Source organism: Mizuhopecten yessoensis, unplaced genomic scaffold (genome assembly GCF_002113885.1).
Source record: "Mizuhopecten yessoensis strain PY_sf001 unplaced genomic scaffold, ASM211388v2 scaffold11073, whole genome shotgun sequence".
Taxonomy (NCBI): Eukaryota; Metazoa; Mollusca; class Bivalvia; order Pectinida; family Pectinidae; genus Mizuhopecten; species Mizuhopecten yessoensis.
The window spans coordinates 974810-982407 of record NW_018408866.1 but is presented as its reverse complement, the minus strand read 5'-3'; the positions used below and the strand labels follow the sequence as shown (position 1 = coordinate 982407).

Below are 7598 nucleotides of genomic sequence, written 5' to 3'. Positions count from 1 at the left end.
AAAAAAAAATAGTATTATTATATAAACTTATTGTAATTATTGTAATTAAACCTCACTAGTTCCCGAGCTGATTCAGCATGCAACAACCGCAATACTTTTGATTGTCATTGGTACCGGTGACTATGAACTGGCCGCGCACGCTCAAAATTTCAAGCTTAGTTGTCCTGCGGGAATTGTCAACATTTGATAAAGCTCTAAAAGTTAAAAGTTCCCAAAACATGAGTGCTAGAAAACCGTATTTTGTTTTTACTTCTACATGTACGAATGACATGTTAACAATACCGCAGGAATCGCTAAAAATATGAAAATACCGACGGTATTAAGCATTAAGCTTTATTAAAAGTTTTTTTTTTTTTTTTATCTTATTTTTATTTATAAGTCTACAAATGAAAAAGCAGTGTATTTATATTTTTCAAACACATAACATAGAACACGAACATATGTTATGGACAAAGAGTCCGTAGCGGTCTGGTAACTTCTATAAAGAATGGAACTGAAAAAAATCATCCATGGAACTGAAAAAAATCATTCATTCTGATGAGGAAAACAACAAATAATAAAACAAACAAAATGTTATACCAGTGTTTACACAGCAATATAATCCGGGTTGGCCGTGTTCAGCTATGCGAAGTCCTTACATATGTGTGATACGCTGTAAATCTTCATTCTTGTACATTGTAAAATTTATCTCACGATAACTCTGTCAATTTTTTCAAATATCAAACTGAAATTTGGTATAAAAGTGTGTTACAGCCATATGAATAACATATCGTCTGATGTTGCTTGCTTTTGTAGATTAATTTTAGAGATATAGTTTGAAGACGCTTCACGATCTGTAGATTTCTTTATAGACGTATGCAACGGCGCCAATCGTAAAAATTCAATTCGTCATTTCTATGTCATTTTTTTCAAATATCGACCTGAAATTTGGCACATAGGTGTATCATAGTCATATGAAAAACATATCTTCTGATGTCGCTTACTTTATAGGTTAATCTTAAAGGTAAAGTCAGAAGACGCTTCACGATCTGCGANCGGTCGTTTTTCATATATCTAGCTAAAATTTGGAGTATATATCAATAAAAGTGTTATTCATAACATATCCTCTGATGTCGCTTACTTTAGTAAGAGTTTTTAAAGATATTGTCTAGCGACGCTTTCTTAACTGTACATAATATTACACACACGAGACAGACAGACAGACAGACATACATTCTTTATTTCCTCTGATAAGAGATTACATGGTCTTGTCGTTTTTAACAATTTTAACAATTTACAGCATGCACACTACATATTTACATAATACTACAGTTTCTAACTGTATTCTTCAAACTATGCTCAAGAGCTAGAGCTGCTCTGAAGAAGTATGTTCATTTCTGTGAACATCCCAGCATGTTTGTCACTTATAGCAACCATCAGATTGTCCCATTCTCCATCGTCCAAAGAAATATTGTTCCTTCCACCAAGAATAAATGAACATTTTTCGTCTTCCTCTAGCATATCGTATTGTACTTATTTTTCAACGCTTATAAGATTAACTATTTGTTCCAGCAAGATGTCTCTACTTTTGAATAATGTGGGACATTGTATAATGAGATTTTTAAATCATATGGTCATTAATCTCATTATACAATAAAAAATACAAATATTTTTCTTAATGTTTACATACCGTAGTTTTCTGACGACGAGATTTTTTTAATCGGGGCAGAGGCGGTCGGGTATTAATATTAGTACGAAATGTTCCCATGCATCCGAATAACTGCATCATACTTATAAGAAAATGAGTCCTTACATTTTCGAGATTATGCACGTTGATATTATTAAAGTAAAAAAAGTATGACTAGTCGATTGACTTATTTGTGATTTAAACTGCAAATCATATTGTATAAATGTAGACGTGCAAGTTAGCCTGCACCCCCTTGTCCCACACGCCTGAACCTGGCCAACATTTAGCACGATTACTAGCCGAAGAAACGGGAAAGAAGTGACTGAACTGATCGTCTAGCTGATCTGCAGCTATCACACTATCACATCAATTCATATACTTTAAATTGGGTGGAAGATAGGCTGCTACATGTCACAAGTTTAAACACAGCAACCGTGTCTGTCATCTTCCGTATCGAAATGTAAACAATCTACCGGAAAAATAGAAGTTATATTGTACATTCTTGTAAAGCAAGTGAGATTCCGTTTTCGCGTGAAACAGAAATAGAATAGAAATATGACGTCTCTCGGAATTCCCGTTTTTCTGCCTTTTCATTGGCTAGAAGTTAAGGACCCAAATCCCAGCCGGCGGCTCATATCTAATTATCTTTATAGGCAATATATATGATAAGTCATACAGTTTGATCAATATGGGCAGTAGATCGGGTTAAAACAAATATCTGTTGGAAACGTGTTTAAAAAAAAAATTAATGCAATGAATAACGATTATGCACACAAAGGAATTTGTCAAAACTTTCAAGGCAATCTGCCCCTTTTTCAAGACAGAAACAAGAACACTCCCTGTCTGATCAGTTGTTTGTTATACTTATGGTATTACAGTATTCATCAATCAATCAATCAAATATTTTATTTCAGTTTCACACATTTTTAGTTCACCTGAGACAAAGTCTCAAGTGACCTATTGTGATCGCCTTTTGTCCGTCGTCGTCCGTCGTCCTGCGTTCGTCGTGCGTCGTCCGTCGTGTGGCCGTAAACAATTTACATTTTCGACTTCTTCTTCTAAACCCCTGAACTAATTTCAATGAAATTTTGCAGAAACCTTCCATGGCCAAAGGTCAACAAAAATAGTGAATCACATGGTCCCCAGCCCCCAGGGGCCTGAGGTAAAATTTCAAAAATCTTCTTCTCAAGAACCAGATATGGTAGAATCAAATACTCTTCATAGATGGAAGGGTCTTAATTAAGGTGTTTTACCAAAATTGTGAATTTCTTGAGCCTGGGGTCTCACGTTTCTCCCTGGGGAGGGGGTAAACTTTACTATAGATTATATAGGGAAATCACATTTTGGACCAGCATTTGTTTAATTTACGTTGGAAGTAATTCAATTTGGGTAAGCATTATCAGTATTGGATAGCAGTTTGATGGTATGCACATATCGGCCCTGACTGACCCCAGGGGCTGATGGGTGGGGCCAAAAAGGGTCGAATTGACTTAAATTTCAAAATCTTCTTCTCAAGACCCAGATATGTGGTAGAATTAAATACTCTTCATAGATGGAAGGGTTTTAAGGTGCTCTAATACAATTTTGAATTTTATGACCCTAGGGTCTTCACGTTTACCCCTAGGGAAGGGGGGGGGGGCAGCCCAATTTAGTACGGCAAATAATACTTTGAATATAATATGTTGATAACTGGATTGGAATTAAAACCCTGAGTTGACAGTTTGATACTCTGAAAAATTTGAGCCGGCTCTACCCTCAAGGGCGCCCAAAGGAGTCAGTGTGCTAACATTTCTTCATTTTCCTTGTTTAGAATCAGAGGTGCTAGATTCAAATACTTTGCAGTCTTAAATCTGTATGCTAGATATATATATATAATTTTTTATTTTTTTTTTATTAATTTTCATTTTTTTTTAACATGACATGATGCAACACATATGGTACATGATTGTTGGTTAAGCTCTTAAAGCTTAAGAGTTGTTGCTAATTAATTCACTATGAATATATTTATCAAGCATGTACCTATATACAGAGGCAAAAAAAAATTCATACACGGACACACCTATACCTACAGTTACAAACCTACACACATTAATATATAAATAAAATATTAATCAATAAATGGTATTCATGACATTAGGTATTAGGTATACAGACAAAAAACAAATGCACACAAAAGACAAAGGACAAGACATGTGGGACAAAGCAAGGACAAGGGAAACCTAGGTCAGAAAGATGTTAAATTTAATTTATTTTGATTTTTAAATTTGCAACCAGTGAATTATTTGTGTTAATCTGTATTTTATTTTTATGTTACTTTTAGATATCATAGTTTAGTATGTTAGACTTTGAATAAGGTTGATTTATTGTTGTTTTTTTCACTTTGAATAATACTTCTGTTCATGTTTTAAAAACAAAAATCAACTTTCTGTATAAATATATCAGAACTCAGGTGACCGTTAAGGCCCATGGGCCTCTTGTATAAGTTATTTTATACACAGTTTAAACTGCCCTGTCATACCGGCTGGTGAGACACCGTACTTCTCTATTTGAAAGACTAGACATATTATGTTTAAACGTACAGGATTACAATATCAGCCGCTGGGTTACTGTACCACTTCTGAAGGAACTAAGGGATCTGCGACGGGTTCTAGGAATTAATGCATTTAGAACATAAATGTCCGTAAACAGCTCTGAAAAATACTTTGATTTTAACAAATTTTATTGACAGATGTAATTTTCAAATTGATTGTATAACAGGCAAGCCCATGTAAATTCTTTCCATGAGTAGCTCAAAATTTGATCTAATATATATATACAATGTAGTTACTATTATGAAAATTTAATGATACTTTGAGATGAAAAAGTATAGATGTATAAAGAGTAATACTAATTAAATGATCAGGGGAGATAACTCCAACATGATAAACACAACGGGGATGAACTCATAGGACATTACACAAACAATACGCAAACAGAACACAATCATACATCCAACACACATACAATTATATACATTGTAAAGCATATAGTCACAGTCAGTATATCATATGTACAGTAAGAGTAGACTTTGACCAAAAGTCCATGTGCAGGTACATGTTGTACGTGCACAGGTCATTGCTACTAATACTGCTTATGAGTAAATCAGTACAAATCTAAATAATGTTACATAAAGGCAATATATGATTATGTTCATTATATTGAACAAAAAAACCAACAAGATATAACAAACCTTCTCAACTTTAATCTCATTTATAATTATGAATCAATTTTTTTTTATACTTTGTTATTCGATGAACGTATATATATAGAGGATCTGACACGAGTGATCATGTAATATTGAATTTATTTAACGAGTTTATTAATTTCATATGAAAATAATAAACGAGTTTATTCAATATTTTCAGAAACTTCTTCCCGAGAACCTTTTCAATGAATAAACAATCATTTTTTTTTTTTTATCAACTAATGTTTTGATAATTATCATGACAACATTAATAATCATGTTTTATACGAAAACCATTCAACGAATTGGCGTTTACGAAAATAGCAGTGACGTCACATATTTGGCACAACGGCGGTAAAGGTCATCACAATACACATCGAAGTCTGTACTTTTTAAAAATTTACAGGGACTGGAGTGATTGTCACTCTCTATAACATAAGCGCGTTTCTTTGGAGAGGGTTGTTGGTGAATGTGAACCTCGATGTTTCCGCCTATCACTGTGCATGAGCCAGAAAATATACTGTGGAATCCGCCATGAAACTGGAACACTGATGAAGTTAACCGGTTACACGTGCTCGCCATTGACTGTGTGTATGTCGGAGAAGTTCAAGTGGAATTTGAACATGCAGGTGTTGAATTTGTGTGAAGCTAGAAATCGTGTTTATATAATATTGAATTTATTAAACTCGTTTGTTTATTTTATTCTCCCAGTGCCCCTGCCTTTGCTATCAATGCAAACAGTTTTTCGGTCAGCCATTTTGTTTACAAACGTATGTAACTGGGCTGGGTTAGTTCCCAGTGAATGTTTGAATAACTCACAAAGACTGTTCATTAATCAGTTCACGTTTATTCTTGCATGTATATCATCAAATTCCATGAATTAATATCTGTCTGTTATATCTTTACATGGATATCCTGAATTCTGTAACAGATACAAATAAGACACATTTAGATGACATACATATCTCTTACATCTATACTTACACCAATACTTGCATGCATACATACATTATCATACATACATACATACATATGACCCTATTTATTCAATGTTACTTCAAATAATCTATGAAACCATATCATTCTAACAATACACAATATGTTAGATTTATTAACCTTTACACACTATAGATACAGTCTAAGGGGAGATAATCTACCCTCAGCATTACATTTAGCATTAACTAGGAATGATACTCAAAATACAAACTTCGCCATAATATATAGACATATGTGTACCTGGCCATGGGCCGAATTCCTAGACTCTTCCAATTGTAATCAATATTCACTCGACCCAGGGTCCTATGCATAAATAAAATACTACATGTTACAATGGTTCTAATTACTCTTAAAACATCTTCACCAAAACAAAACCAATAAATGTACCAAGATATCTTATCAATCTCAGTTACTGCAGAAATACAATAAATGCATGAAAATAGTTTTATGTTCAAGCCGTTTAACTTTTTACAACAGATTTGCATTACTTTAAATTCGACTTTTAGTCTTCCAACATTTTGTCAGACTCAAGTACATTCAAAAGGTAGCAATTACATATTTTACAACATTATACAAACTACATGTTAATAGAGAAGATCAAATAGAAACTTACAGGAGTATGAAGCCATGTCCAGGTTCAGCAAAAAGTAGTAGAATAGTAAGCCCAAGTGGCTTCTCCAAGATCTGACTCGAAAGTGCCAAATCATACAAAGAAATCTTTCTTACTGACAAAAAGTGGAGGGAAAATGAGGACCAATAAAAACATGTTTCTTTCAATATCTCAACCAATGGTATCATCATCTTATGTCAGGTGATCAATTAGAAGGTTCCACTTATAGAAGTATATGCTTACCTGTACATGTATATACCTATACAGGTAAAGTGGGCTCACCACCACTCACACATGCTCACCTTTCAGATCACTCTAGCTACAGGTAAATACACACACAATGACATATACATGGACAATACTTGGATAACACATTGTGCTTTGTGAAAGGTAAAATGATGTGCTGATGATGATGCTACATGTAATAAAATAATACAACACTTAGGATTAAAACTTACTATAAACACTCTTAAGATTTTAACCCTGCCACGCGTAGAAGTTGTAGTGCGTAGGAATATGACCTGTTTCCCACGGTGGCAAGACTCATTTGCATGTTTATTGTACGTGTGCTATATCGTTTTTATTGAACGGCAATATTGCACGGAAATAGCCTGTATTATATAATAAATTTGATTTACTATACCTCATTATAATGCAGCATGGCTTTCTACGTCACATTAAAACTAAAACGCCTAGTTTTTCCAATAAAATTCTGAATATGACCTAGCACCTGTCTGTTTATATTCAGATCACATGTAGGACAACCTTGAAAAAAATATATTTAAATCCATATGGTTATGATTACTAATGAGAGGCTGCTTCGTCTTCAAAAGAACAAGCACAAACAAGTTGGACTATCTATCTGAAACATACTTGATCTATGTGCTCGTACCTAATTTCCATTATCACCTGTTTTATTGTACTTCATAGATCTCTATACCTCTCTAAGGCATCACGTTCTACCAAAACGTATCTCTGTTAAAAGAATTCCGTACGTTAACATCACTGGTAAGTTCGTTTACGTACTTAGATATCCCTGTGTCTAATGACCGACCATGTGTTATTAACCATTTATTTACAATATTAACAATCCTACTTGGTAT

At 33.8% G+C, this 7598-nt stretch overlaps 1 long non-coding RNA gene across 1 annotated transcript; it reads right to left on the bottom strand.

Moving 5' to 3' along the window:
* Positions 1-5558: 5558 nt before the first annotated feature.
* On the bottom strand, positions 5559-6585 carry LOC110465373. Its single transcript, XR_002464601.1, has 3 exons — positions 6499-6585; positions 6126-6188; positions 5559-5811 (listed from the first exon to the last, which is right to left on the bottom strand). It is a non-coding gene; the product is annotated as an uncharacterized LOC110465373 (long non-coding RNA).
* Positions 6586-7598: the final 1013 nt, after the last annotated feature.